At 40.8% G+C, this 13,025-nt stretch overlaps 1 protein-coding gene across 5 annotated transcripts in view; it reads right to left on the bottom strand.

Moving 5' to 3' along the window:
- Nucleotides 1-4,031, bottom strand: part of LOC112256542 (myelin transcription factor 1-like protein) — a 149,675-nt gene extending 145,644 nt beyond the window's left edge. For 2 of the 5 annotated variants that reach the window (XM_042325474.1, XM_042325476.1), the window contains exon 1: nt 3,113-3,547. The gene's annotated coding sequence lies outside the window, so the exon portion shown is untranslated. Of the gene's footprint in view, nt 1-3,112; nt 3,548-3,707 lie in introns of those variants that run through there. The other 3 variants (XM_042325472.1, XM_042325475.1, XM_042325473.1) reach the window with 2 other exon arrangements.
- Nucleotides 4,032-13,025: the final 8,994 nt, after the last annotated feature.

The raw sequence follows: 13,025 nt of genomic DNA, 5'->3' as shown, positions 1-13,025 counted from the left end.
TTTCGCACCACAGTACGTTCATTTCTAGGAGACAGAATGCGTCTCCTTCTTTAGTGATATGACGGCTGCGTGGTCCTATGTGTTTATACTTGCGTACTCTTGTTTGTACAGATGAATGTGGTACCTTCTGGCGTTTGGAATTAGATTTTCCCATGATGTCAAGCAAAGAGGCACTGAGTTTGAAGGTAGGCCTTGAAATACATCCACAGGTACACCTCCAATTGACTCAAATGATGTCAATTAGACTTTCAGAAGCTTCTAAAGCCATGACATCATTTTCTGGAATTGTCCAAGCTGTTTAAAAGCACAGTCGACTTAGTGTATGTAAACTTCTGACCCACTGGAATTGTTATACAGTGAATTATAAGTGAAATAATGTGTCTGTCAACAATTGTTGGAAAGATGACTTGTGTCATGCACAAAGTTGATGTCCTAACCAGAAATCTGTGAAGTGGTTGAAAAACGAGCTTTAAGGACTCCAACCTAAGTGTATGTTATCTTCCGACTTCAACTGTACATTCAGCAGTGACTACGTTCTATAGCCAACTGAAGAAGTTGAACTAAATGCTTTATTTTGTTTGATTAGCCTAAGTGTATGTTATCTTCCGACTTCAACTGTACATATATGACATTTGTAATGTCTTTAGTCTTTTGGAACTTCTGTGAGTGTAATGTTTACTGTTAATTTGTATTGTTTATTTCACTTTTGTATATTATCTACTTCACTTGCTTTGGCAACGTTAACATATGTTTCCCATGTCAATAAAGCCCCGTGAATTTAATTTAATTGGATAAAGGGAGGGGGTTCCCGGGGAAATGGTTACACTGAGAGCCAGGGAGCGTGCTATCCCTCTATAATTTAATCACATTTGGCTGTCTCACTGTCCTCATCCTGCACAGCAAAGCACGTTAGGCACCGCAGTGAGACATACAGTCTGTCTCTCTCTCTCTCTCTCTCTCTCTCTCTCTCTCTCTCTCTCTCTCTCTCTCTCTCGTACAGGGTTGGGCAGTAACAGATTACACATTGCAATTAGATTACACTAACTTTTGAAAAATGAGATGATTACTTCTTGGATTACTTTTAAATTCAGAATGGATGTTTGTGAAAAAAATACATTGTCACCTTTCTGTTTCCCCAATGACATTCAATTCAGCGTTGAAAAAAACATGCACGTTTAAGTTTGTTCCACCTGAGCGAGTCTGACCACAAGTCAGAGATCACTGTGACGACACACCACGTGTTTAAAGGATCCTTCTTTCTTCTTCTAATGCCTCTTAAAGGGAAAGTACATTTTAAAAAAAAAACTTAAAGTTAATCCAAATACGTTAATGAGTTTGGATCATCAAAAAGTTGCGTTACTGATTACAATATTGGACAGGCACTGTAACTAGTAACTGTAAGAGATTACATCTATAAAGAACCTTACCCACCCCTGCACACAAACCAACACACTGAACACCGTCTCATGATAAGCAATACCTTTCCTTTCTCATCCAGTAACCTGCAAATTCTCCAGAACATCCTTTCAACATGCAGCAGGTCTCCTCACAGTTCTATAAAAGACTGTCGCTAAGTACTGATGGTGTGTACAGTATGTACAGAGTATTGTGGTTCTACACACCTAACGTAACCACAAGGCTTTAAGAAAATGCAAATGATCAAAACAAATATTTCTGTAAAAATCAAATGTGAATAATAATCCAGCAATGACAAGAAAACACTACTTTTCTCTGGAACCCATTAGATTCCCATTTCTACATTTACAGACATTTGTAGACATAATTATCACTTTCGTCATTATTCAAAAACTAAAGGCAATTGTTGTCAGAACATCCGTCGAACAAAAAGAGGACTGACAGTTCATTTTCTCTCAGAGCTTTGTTGTTAAGGTCTGTTTTCTTCACCCTGATAAACAGATTGCAGTGCTTCAGCCTTCTGCTCTGTGCCATGGTGGAGATCACCAGCCCAGACTATACATCAGCATGTTGTTTTCCCACATGCGAGCCAGAGAAGGTGTGTAGGAGGAATTGAGCCCAAAAGGACAGGGACGTATGTGTGAACAGTCTGGTGTGTGTGTGTGTGTGTGTGTGTGTGTGTGTGTGTGTGTGTGTGTGTGTGTGTGTGTGTGTGTGTGTGTGTGTGTGTGTGTGTGTGTGTGTGTGTGTGTGTGTGTGTGTGTGTGTGTGTGTGTGTGTGTGTGTGTGTGTGTGTGTGTGTGTGTGTGTGTGTGTGTGTGTGTGTGTGTGTGTGTGTGTGTGTGTGTGTGTGTGTGTGTGTGTGTGTGTGTGTGTGTGTGACTTCGTGAGCCCGGACAGTTGTGGCTAAGTCACGAGAACAGGAACTTCTTGCCAGTGTGCGTTTATATGCTAATTAATAGTATTGTGTATTTAAATATAATAATGTAATACATCATATGTAATTTTATGAGGATTTCTAACAACAAGACAACACACTGATTTTGCCAAAATAAAAATAGCATAATAGAAAAAGACTGGAGTTAAAGTATGGAAAGCTTTGTACCACCAAAACAACTTATTCCCATAAACTGCATAATGTTGAGGGACAACCCATTCATTACAAGCAGAGCGTATGTCTCCCATTTTTAATTATTAGTTAGCCATTTGTGTGGATTCAAAACAATGCAATACTTTGCCTCTGAAATGTAATATTTCCTTTCAAGGTTAGCTGTATGCTATAGAATTATAACAATATGGAGCAGTCAAAAAGCAAAATAATATCTGCAACGAAATAAAAAGTGAATATCAACTATATCAATATCCAGCCAAAAGTTAAAAATATCCAAAAGCAGTGCAACACTGTACTTGCCATTCAATCAAACAACTTAGCTTCCAAACTAAAGCACATTATACAGAGAGTACACATATTTCTATAAATATTCAAAATATCTATAAAATATCTGTAATACCTGAAACTCAAGCATTTCAAGGAAGTTTTTTTTAAATACTGCATAGTTCACTATCCTACCTAACAAATATCCTCCTCTCAATTTTATAGCTATAACGCTCTTTTGACAATTTACTCCTATCAAACTCACTTAATATTGACAGAAGCCGAAGTGCTCACAAGAAGAAGGAAAGAAGAGTAACCCACCAGTCTCAAAATGCAGTCTTCTCTCAAACTTTTTTATGCTCCAGTAAGTCTGTCCTCCTTTCTTTTTTGCTCTCTTTCTTTCTCTCTCTCTACTTCTCTTTTTCTCTCACTCGTTCTTTTCCCCTCATACACTCACAGTGCTCCCTACAAACTTCTCCTCTCCTCCTGTATGCAAATCATTTTTATGACTTGAGAGTCGGCTGGAGACGAGGGAACAAGGGAGAGAGAGAGGAGAGGGAAGAGACCGAGCAAGGGAGAGGGAAGGAGGAGAGGAGATAAATGGTTGAAGGCAGACGACCAATGGGCCTGGAGATTAATGGAAAAAAAGGAATGAGGGCAGCACCAATGAGGCAAAGCGAAGGGGCGAGAAAGAGATGGAGGGAGGAGAGGCAGGGAAGGAAACGATGGTGAGAGAGTGCACAGCCGAGAGGAGAGACAGCGGAAGAAAGAGTGGAGTGGCAGACAGAGAGAGAGAGAGGGGAGAAGAGAAGCAAAGGACATGCATGGCAGGGGCTAGCTACCCCACTGTGACGGAGGGACTGCAGCAAAGGAGAGAACAGAAGAGAAGGGAGAGAAGGAGAAGTGTGTGGCTTACCGTAGTGTTACTGGCATCCTCAGACAGCCACGCAGACAGACTCCTCACCCTGTGAGACGCACACGGCACAGCACACCGTACCGAGATTGATGAATACCAAAAACATCAAAGAAGAACGCCAAGCCGCCTGGTACCCTAAAGCAAGTGTGCGTCTGTGAGTGTATGTATGTGTGCGAGCGTGTGCTTGCTGGGAAGAGAAAGAAAGGGTTGAGGAAGACTAAAAATACTGTCACTTCTCTCTGTTCCAGCCTGAATTTGTTCTCTCGCTCTCGCTCTCTGTATATGTATGTATATGAGTAGAACATGTATCCCTGTTTCTCTACCTCTCCCACAATCTAGCTCTACTGCTCTCTCTCTATCTCTCTTTCTCTTTCTGCCTCTCTCGCTCCTACAACTATTCAGGATTGCAGACTGTCTGCTCCCAGCGTCAGTTCTTCCCACGGGCCCTGGGTCTCAGGAGGGAGGGAGGGAGGGGGGGGACAAGTCTGTGGTTCAGCTGTAAGGGGAACCTTGAGCAGTAAGATGGTAGAATATAGAGGAAGGCTGCTGAATTGTAGTTCACACAGTTAATTAAGGCTGTTTTCCAGGCTGGGCTTTAAAATGAACTATGTTGAGCAGCAGCATGGTGGAGGAGACAAGATAAATCACTTGGGAAGCAGGCTAGCCTTGTTCTCAGCCAACACAGGGAGTCAGGAGAACCTATTGGCCCAAACCTAGGACATATTTACAGTATAATCATGTCCTGTCGTAGAGTGTTGACATTCATAGCCACTCTTGTGTGAATGAAAAGTGAATAACAGTACATGAATTTTCATATTTACCCAGATATGCAAATGAGGGAATGCTAATTTGGTCCCTGAGACATCACCATAATTAGATTAGAAATGAGATTCATTTCATACCGGCAGAAGTGCTAATTCGACTGGTGAGTTTGAATGAATTGCCAAAGTAGCTATTAGTAAAAAGGATTCCTAAAGGGTTCTTCGGCTGTCCCCATAGGAGAACCCTTTATGGTTCCAGGTAGAACCCTTTTTGCTTCCAGGTAGAACTCCTTTGGGCTCCATGTAAGACCCTCTGTGGAAAGGGATCTACATAGATCTCAAAAGGGTTCTACCTGGAACCAAAATGGATTCTTCAAAGGGTCCTCCTATGGGGACAGCCGAAGAACCCTTTTAGGTTCAAAGCACCTTTTTTTCTAAGAGTGTAGCTTGGGACAACAACAGAGTGGTAATACCACGAGAGAACGTAGGCTGGATATTGTTCCATTCATTTTTTTTACACCAATCTTTACATTGTTCATATTCAAAAGAATAGTTTTAGGAAAATACACGAGGACAAGAGAAAATAAGAAAAAATAAGAAATATTTTGCTCTTTGAGTATGATAGATTAATCTAATATTCTGTTTTGATCACCAAAATAACAATTAACAAATCATACATTTAGTAGAATCAACAAGCAGAGAGCTTTCTTTAGTAATGCTGCCAGGCTAGCAGTGAGTGACTAGGCATGATAAGTACTCCAGTGGATTGGGACATGGGAGCCCTGAGGGGACTCAGTATTATCATTTCAAATTCGTATTTGGGTATGTTAATGCCAATCAAGCACAATTAATTTACTTTGCAGTCAGGGGTCATAAACAAATAAACAAAAATGTAAAATAATGTGTGTTTTAAAAATAACAATTTATTTGACTGAAATAATAAGAAAATCATCACATCAAATCATGAATGTTTAAATGAATTTATAAAGCAACCAACAGCTTTATATTTTCAACCCCTTCCGTGCGCTGGAGGCTAGTGAAAGCTTCAAATTGAGGACAGTTAACCAGCATCTCGTCATTGAGTTGTAGGTTATAATTGGTAGATTGTGTGCTTTGCTGTCATATAAGGAGATCTTTCTCCTAGTGACCCGTGCATTTCAGTATTCCCGGGTACTGTAGGCTGTACAGTGGATCCCTCTCACGTCGCAGTAAGTCCCTCTCACCAGAGACAGGAGGCGGCGGCAATTGGCGGCAGACAGCTCCAGGTGCTGAAAAGGACAGAAGGGAATATGAGGGTAAAACCTGTGGCAAATCACCACGTCAAACTCAAGCCGTGGAATGATGGTAAGAGGAGGACGAGAAAGAAATAGCGGACAGCACACACACGAGAGGCGGGATAGAGCTGGAGACGAGCGGGTGAGACGAGTGGAGTAACAGTCAAACCCCGAGCCAGTAGATTTCACGCGCACAAAGGCAGCTGGACTCAAATCCCTCCCGTAATCACGTTAATGAGATTAATCAGCAAATTAGCAGCAGTCAAATGTCAGAACGGGCCGTGGAAAGCCGACGAGAGAGTAATTAACGGAGCCCAGTGACGGCGAAAGCGCCTCCATCAGAAAAGAAGTGGCGGATATCCCCTAATTCTTACTCTAACGGGACAGGGTGGGTGTTGTGTAAGGCTAGACGAAGTAGCCCAATTAATCCCCTCAAAAGTAGGTCAAGTTGTGAACAGCACACCTAGCCTCCAAAAAACAGTTCAATAAATGAAAATAAAACCCCAAACCGGAAATAACCCCAGTGATATATTAATATTGCAGTTCCCTAAAGGGCATGGTCAGTGGCGTAGCCCAGTTAAGCGGGACTCTGCAAGGTCAAGGCTGTTTTTAGAGCTCAGGGATTCTTGAAAGAAGGGAAAGTCTCAAATAGTTGTCTTAATATTATCAACATTTGAAATATATGTTTTGATAGACTGAAGTATCAGTCAAGGAACAACCTCCCCAAAAACATTTTGTCATGAGGTGCAACTAACTGGATTTATGTCAACTCCATCAGACACCATAAAAGGCATTTGATTTTTTACAGTTATTGTCCAACAAGTGTTTAAAAGCCTTGGTTGTTATATTATTCAAATACGTAATACAAATCTTCAAACATATCTATTTTTTGTTTTGTACTGTATCACTATTAAATACTCCAGGGCTAATTTCGTTAGTATTTTGGCATGTTTTCTAGATTTAGAACATAAAACATTTATAATGCAAACCTTATCACTCAGATATAGCACAGCAAATACTCAAATTGTTTAAGCATATGTTGCAGAACAGTGATTACAGTATTTGTTCACAATATTGACCAAAAGAACGATTTTAGGGGGGTCACCCATCAATTACGGAGTTCCTACTGAAAACAGACAGATTTTTCCCTCTAAACATGCAATTAAATGTAGCATACAGACCCAGTCAAAAGTTTGAACACACCTACTCATTCAAGGGTTTTTCTTTATTTTTACTATTTTCTATATTGTAGAATAATAGTGAAGACATCAAAACTATGAAATAACACATATGGAATCATGTAGTAACCAAAAAAGTGTATTTTATATTTGAGATTCTTCAAAGTAGCCACCCTTTGACTTGATGACAGCTTTGCACAGTTTGTCATTCTCTCAACCAGCTTCATGAGGTAGTCACCTGGAATGCATTTCAATTAACGGGTGTGCCTTGTTAAAAGTTCATTTGTGGAATTTATTTCCTTCTTAATGCATTTGAGCCAATCAGTTGTGTTGTGACATGGAAGGGGTGGGAAAAGACCAAGTCTCTATTATGGTGAGAACAGCTCAAATAAGCAAAGATAAATGAAGGTCATTCAATCTGGAAAATTTCAAGAACTTTGAAAGTTTCTTCAAGTGCAGTCACAAAACCACCAAGAACTATGATGTAACTGGCTCTCATGAGGACCGCCACAGGAAAGGAAGACCCAGAATTACTTCTGATGCAGAGGATACGTTCATTATAGTTACCAGCCTGATCAAGAAGGAGAGTGATGGAGTGCTGCATCAGATGACCTGGCCTCCACAATCACCCGACCTCAACCCAATTTAGGTGGTTTTGGATGAGTTGGACTGCAGAGCGAAGGATGAACAGCCAACAAGAGATCTGCATATGTGGGAACTCCTTCAAGACTGTTGGAAAAGCATTCCTCATGAAGCTGGTTGAGAGGATGCCGAAGTGTGCAAAGCTGTTATCACAAGGCAAAGGGTGGCTACTTTGAAGAATTTCAAATATAAAATATATTTTGACTTGTTTACCCTTTTTTGGTTACTACATGATTATTACTACATCCATATGTATTATTTCATAGTTTTGATATCTTCACTATTATTCTACAATGTAGAAAATAGTAAAAAATTAAGAAAAACTATTGAATGAGTAGGTGTGTATAAACTTTTGACTGGTACTGTCAATGAAACATGGTGAAGCTGTCACGTCCTGACCTTAGTTCCTTTTTTATGTCTCTATTTCAGTTTGGTCAGGGCGTGAGTTGGGGTGGGCATTCTATGTGTTGTTCTATGTTTTTGTATTTCTGTGTTTGGCCTGGTATGGTTCCCAATCAGAGGCAGCTGTTTTTCATTGTCTCTGATTGAGAACCATACTTAGGCAGCCTGTTTTCCCACTATAATTTGTGGGTAGTTGTTTCCTGCTTTGTGTTTTTGTCACTTAATCGGACTGTTTTGGTTTTGTCGTGTTTTCTCCTTTGTTATTTTTGTTTTCAGTTTAATAAGTTATAACATGAACACTTACCACGCTGCACATTGGTCCTATCCTTCATACTCCTCCTCAGAAGAGGAGGAAAACCATTACAGAAGCCCCAAAATTGCCCTCGCTAGAAGCCTGTGTTTCAGACATAAGGAAGTGGATGGCTGCAAACGTTCTACTTTTAAACTCGGACAAAACAGAGATGCTTGTTCTAGGTCCCAAGAAACAAAGAGAGCTTCTGTTGAATCTGACAATTAATATTGATGGTTGTACAGTCGTCTCAAATAAAACTGTGAAGGACCTCGGTGTTACTCTGGACCCTGATCTCTCTTTTGACGAACATATCAAGACTGTTTCAAGGACAGCTTTTTTCCATCTACGTAACATTGCAAAAATCAGAAACTTTCTGTCCAAAAATGATACAGAAAAATTCATCCATGCTATTGTTACTTCTAGGTTAGACTACTGCAATGCTCTACTTTCCGGCTACCCGGACAAAGCACTAAATAAACTTCAGTTAAACTTCAAAATATTTGATCATATTACTCCAGTGCTAGCCTCCCTACACTGGCTTCCTGTTAAGGCAAGGGCTGATTTCAAGGTTTTACTGCTAAACTACAAAGCATTACATGGGCTTGCTCGTACCTATCTTTACGATTTGGTCCTGCCGTACATACCTAAATGTACACTACGGTCACAAGATGCAGGCCTCCTAATTGTCCCTAGAATTTCTAAGCAAACAGCTGGAGGCAGGGCTTTCTCCTATAGAGCTCCATTTTTATGGAATGCTCTGCCTACCCATGTGAGAGACGCAGACTCGGTCTCAACCTTTAAGTCTTTACTGAAGACTCATCTCTTCAGTGGGTCATATGATTGAGTGTAGTCTGGCCCAGGAGTGTGAAGGTGAACGGAAAGGCTCTGGAGCAACGAACCACCCTTGCTGTCTCTGCCTGGCCGGTTCCCCTCTCTCCACTGCGATTCTCTGCCTCTAACCCTATTACAGAGGCTGAGTCACTGGTGCTCTTTCATGCCGTCCCTAGGAGGGGTGCGTCACTTGAGTGGGTTGAGTCACTGACGTGATCTTCCTGTCTGGGTTGGCGCCCCCCCTTGGGGTGGGGTTATATCCTTCCTGTTTGGCCCTGTCCGGGGGTATCATCGGATGGGGCCACAGTGTCTCCTGATCCCTCCTGTCTCAGCCTCCAGTATTTATGCTGCAGTAGTTTATGTGCCGGGGGGCTAGGGTCAGTTTGTTATATCTGGAGTACTTCTCCTGTCTTATCCGGTGTCCTGTGTGAATTGAAGTATGCTCTCTCTAATTCTCTCTTTCTTTCTCTCTTTCTTTCTCTCTCTCTCTCAGAGGACCTGAGCACTAGGACCATGCCTCAGGACTACCTGGCATGATGACTCCTTGCTGTCCCCAGTCCACCTGGCCGTGCTGCTGCTCCAGTTTCAACTGTTCTGCCTGCGGCTATGGAACCCTGACCTGTTCACCGGACATGCTACCTGTCCCAGACCTGCTGTTTTCAACTCTCTAGAGACAGCAGGAGCGGTAGAGATACTCTTAATGATTGGCTATGAAAAGCCAACTGACATTTACTCCTGAGGTGCTGACCTGCTGCACCCTCGACAACTACTGTGATTATTATTATTTGACCATGCTGGTCATTTATGAACATTTGAACATCTTGGCCATGTTCTGTTATAATCTCCACCCGGCACAGTCAGAAGAGGACTGGCCACCCCTCATAGCCTGGTTCCTCTCTAGGTTTCTTCCTAGGTTTTGGCCTTTCTAGGGAGTTTTTCCTAGCACAGTGCTTATTCACCTGCATTGCTTGCTGTTTGGGGTTTTAGGCTGTGTTTCTGTTCAGCATTTTGAGATATCAGCTGATGTAAGAAGGGCTATATAAATACATTTGATTTGATTTGATTACTGTATTTCAACCAGAGTGCTGTCAACTTTGTTCCTAGGGCAACTCTGCCCTGGGGATAGACAGAAGGAATATGTTTGGCTTGCTCAAAGGTCAATTGTTGGATTTGCCAGATTCAGTTATCGCATTCGCAGCACTATTGCTTGCTACTACGAACCTAACAACGGGTAAGCTACTTAATGTTACTTTTACAAATACTTATTTTTAGGTAGCAACCACCTTACAGTGCTAAATATTACTAATACAACAATAATAACAACTAGTGTCAAACAACAGTAGCAATAGCTAGCTGACGTTAGCTAGCTAGGTGGGTCGTCAATCCATGTAGCTAACTCACTAGCTTGCTAGATAACTATCTGTTAGTCAGGGCAGCTTGCAACATCAGTAAGAAGCTTGTTTTTTTTGTGACAGATAATCATACAGCTTGCTACCTAGCTTGCTGTGTAACGTTAGTTCATAGCTACCTGGATGGGTCGTCAATCCATGTAGCTAGCTAGCTATTTTAGGTATCTATGTTAGCTAGCTAGTGAGTTACTAACTGACTACATAGCTAGATAACTAGATGTTAGCCAGGGCAGCTTGCAACATCAGTAAGACGCTTGCTGTGAAACATTAGTTTTTGCAAGTAGTAAGCCAGCTAGCTTGATGCAAAGTCTTCGAACAACAGTTGAACAGTTCTGCATAGCTAGCTACATCAAAAGTCAGTCTTTCCGCTATAGTAGTTTAGCTGTGGCGCTAAATCGCTGTTGCCACTCCAAAAAATATGATTTTATAAAAATTGGGGGGAGGGAAAACGATCTAAATCGACATCGAAATTATTAAAACCAAATCGAAACTGTGTTGAAATTGGCGCCTTATAAAACCTAACGGTGCTCACATTTATCTTGGGACAGTCTTTATTCATAGTGTAGTTATAGCAGATGGTGTCTTCCATTCAGTATATATCAGCCTCAAGATCAGCATTATCTCAGTGATTGAATGTTAGTGTGCATAAGTGAGGCCAACAAAGTTGATTGAGTTCTACCATCTGTCTCATCTTGTCAAACCAGTGTATAGCTAGCTAGCTTGAGGGGAGCGTTGGTATGAGCAGTAAAATGGCAAAATGCCTATAATATTATACAGTTGAAGTCGGAAGTTTACATACACCTTAGCCAAATACATTTAAATTCTGTTTTTCACAATTCCTGACATTTACTCCTATTAAAACTTCCCTGTCTTATGTCAATTAGGATCACCACTTTATTTTAAGAATGTGAAGTGTCAGAATAATAGTAGGGGGAAGGATTTATTTAAGCTTTTATGTCTTTCATCACATTCCCAGTGGGTCAGAAGTTTATATACACTCAATTAGTATTTGGTAGCATTGCCTTTAAATTGTTTAACTTTGGTCTAACATTTCAAGGTAGCCTTCCACAAGCTTCCCACAATAAGTTGGGTGAATTTTGTCCCATTCCTTCTGACAGAGCTATTGTAACTGAGTCAGGTTTGTAGGCTTCCTTGCTCGCACATGCTTTTTCAGTTCTGCCCACACATTTTCTACGAGATTGAGGTCAGGGCTTTGTGATGGCCACTCCAATACCTTGACTTTGTTGTCCTTAAGCCATTTTGCCACAACTTTGGAAGTATACTTGGGGTCATTGTCCATTTGGAAGACCCATTTGTGACAAATAACTTCATGACTGATGTCTTGAGATGTTGCTTCAATATATCCACATAATTTTCCTCCTCAAGATGCCATCTATTTTGTGAAGTGCACCAGTCCCTCCTGCAGCAAAGCACCCCCACAACATGATGCTGCCACCCCCGTGCTTCACGGTTAGGATGGTGTTCTTCAGCTTGCAAGCTTCCCCCTTTTTCCTCCAAACATAACAATGGTCATTATGGCCAAACAGTTCTATGTCTGTATCATCAGACCAGAGGACATTTCTCCAAAAAGTATGATCTTTGTCCCCATGTGCAGTTGCAAACGGTAGTCTGGCTTTTTTATGGCCTTGCTGAGCGGCCTTTCAGGTTATGTCGATATAGGACGTGTTTTACTGTGGATATACAGTGGGGGAAAAAAGTATTTAGTCAGCCACCAATTGTGCAAGTTCTCCCACTTAAAAAGATGAGAGAGGCCTGTAATTTTCATAATGTGTACACTTCAACTATGCCAGACAAAATGAGGAAAAAAAATCCAGAAAATCACATTGTAGGAATTTTAATGAATTTATTTGCAAATTATGGTGGAAAATAAGTATTGACCACATTTTTGCCCCACTGTAGATGCTTTTGTAGGTACAGGTACACTTCCAATTGACTCAAATGATGTCAATTAGCCCATCAGAAGCTTCTAAAGCCATGACATAATTTTCTGGAATTTTCCAAGCTATTTCAATTCACAGTCAATTTAGTATATGTAATCTTCTGACCCACTGGAATTGTGATACAGTGAATTATAAGTGAAATAATCTGTCTGTAAACAATTGTTGGAAAAATTACAAAGTATATGTCCTAACTGACTTGCCAAAACTATAGTTTGTTAACAAGAAATTTGTGGAGTGGTTGAAAAATGAGTTTTAATGAATCCAACCTAAGTGTATGTAAACTTCCGACTTCAACTGTACATTCAGCTATGACTTTACGTTCTATAGCCTACTGAAGAAGTGGAACAATAACAATTTAAATTGTGCATGATTTTTGTTTGATTAGCTTAAAGTGTTTGTTCATTCTTATCTCTGAATTTGCTTTGTTCTATTGTAATTTACAACATTTGTCTTTTCTATAGGAAATAGAGGGTGTATGGTTGAGAGGAGTTGAGAAGCATCTTAAAGAGAAAGATGAGAGGCTGGAACGTGAGGTTGTCCTTTATAGATGGAGATGAGGAGGAATGTA

This window comes from Oncorhynchus tshawytscha, linkage group LG08 (genome assembly GCF_018296145.1).
Source record: "Oncorhynchus tshawytscha isolate Ot180627B linkage group LG08, Otsh_v2.0, whole genome shotgun sequence".
Lineage (NCBI taxonomy): Eukaryota > Metazoa > Chordata > Actinopteri > Salmoniformes > Salmonidae > Oncorhynchus > Oncorhynchus tshawytscha.
The sequence above is the reverse complement of the archived record's forward strand: the minus strand, read 5'-3'. Positions and strand labels throughout refer to the sequence as shown.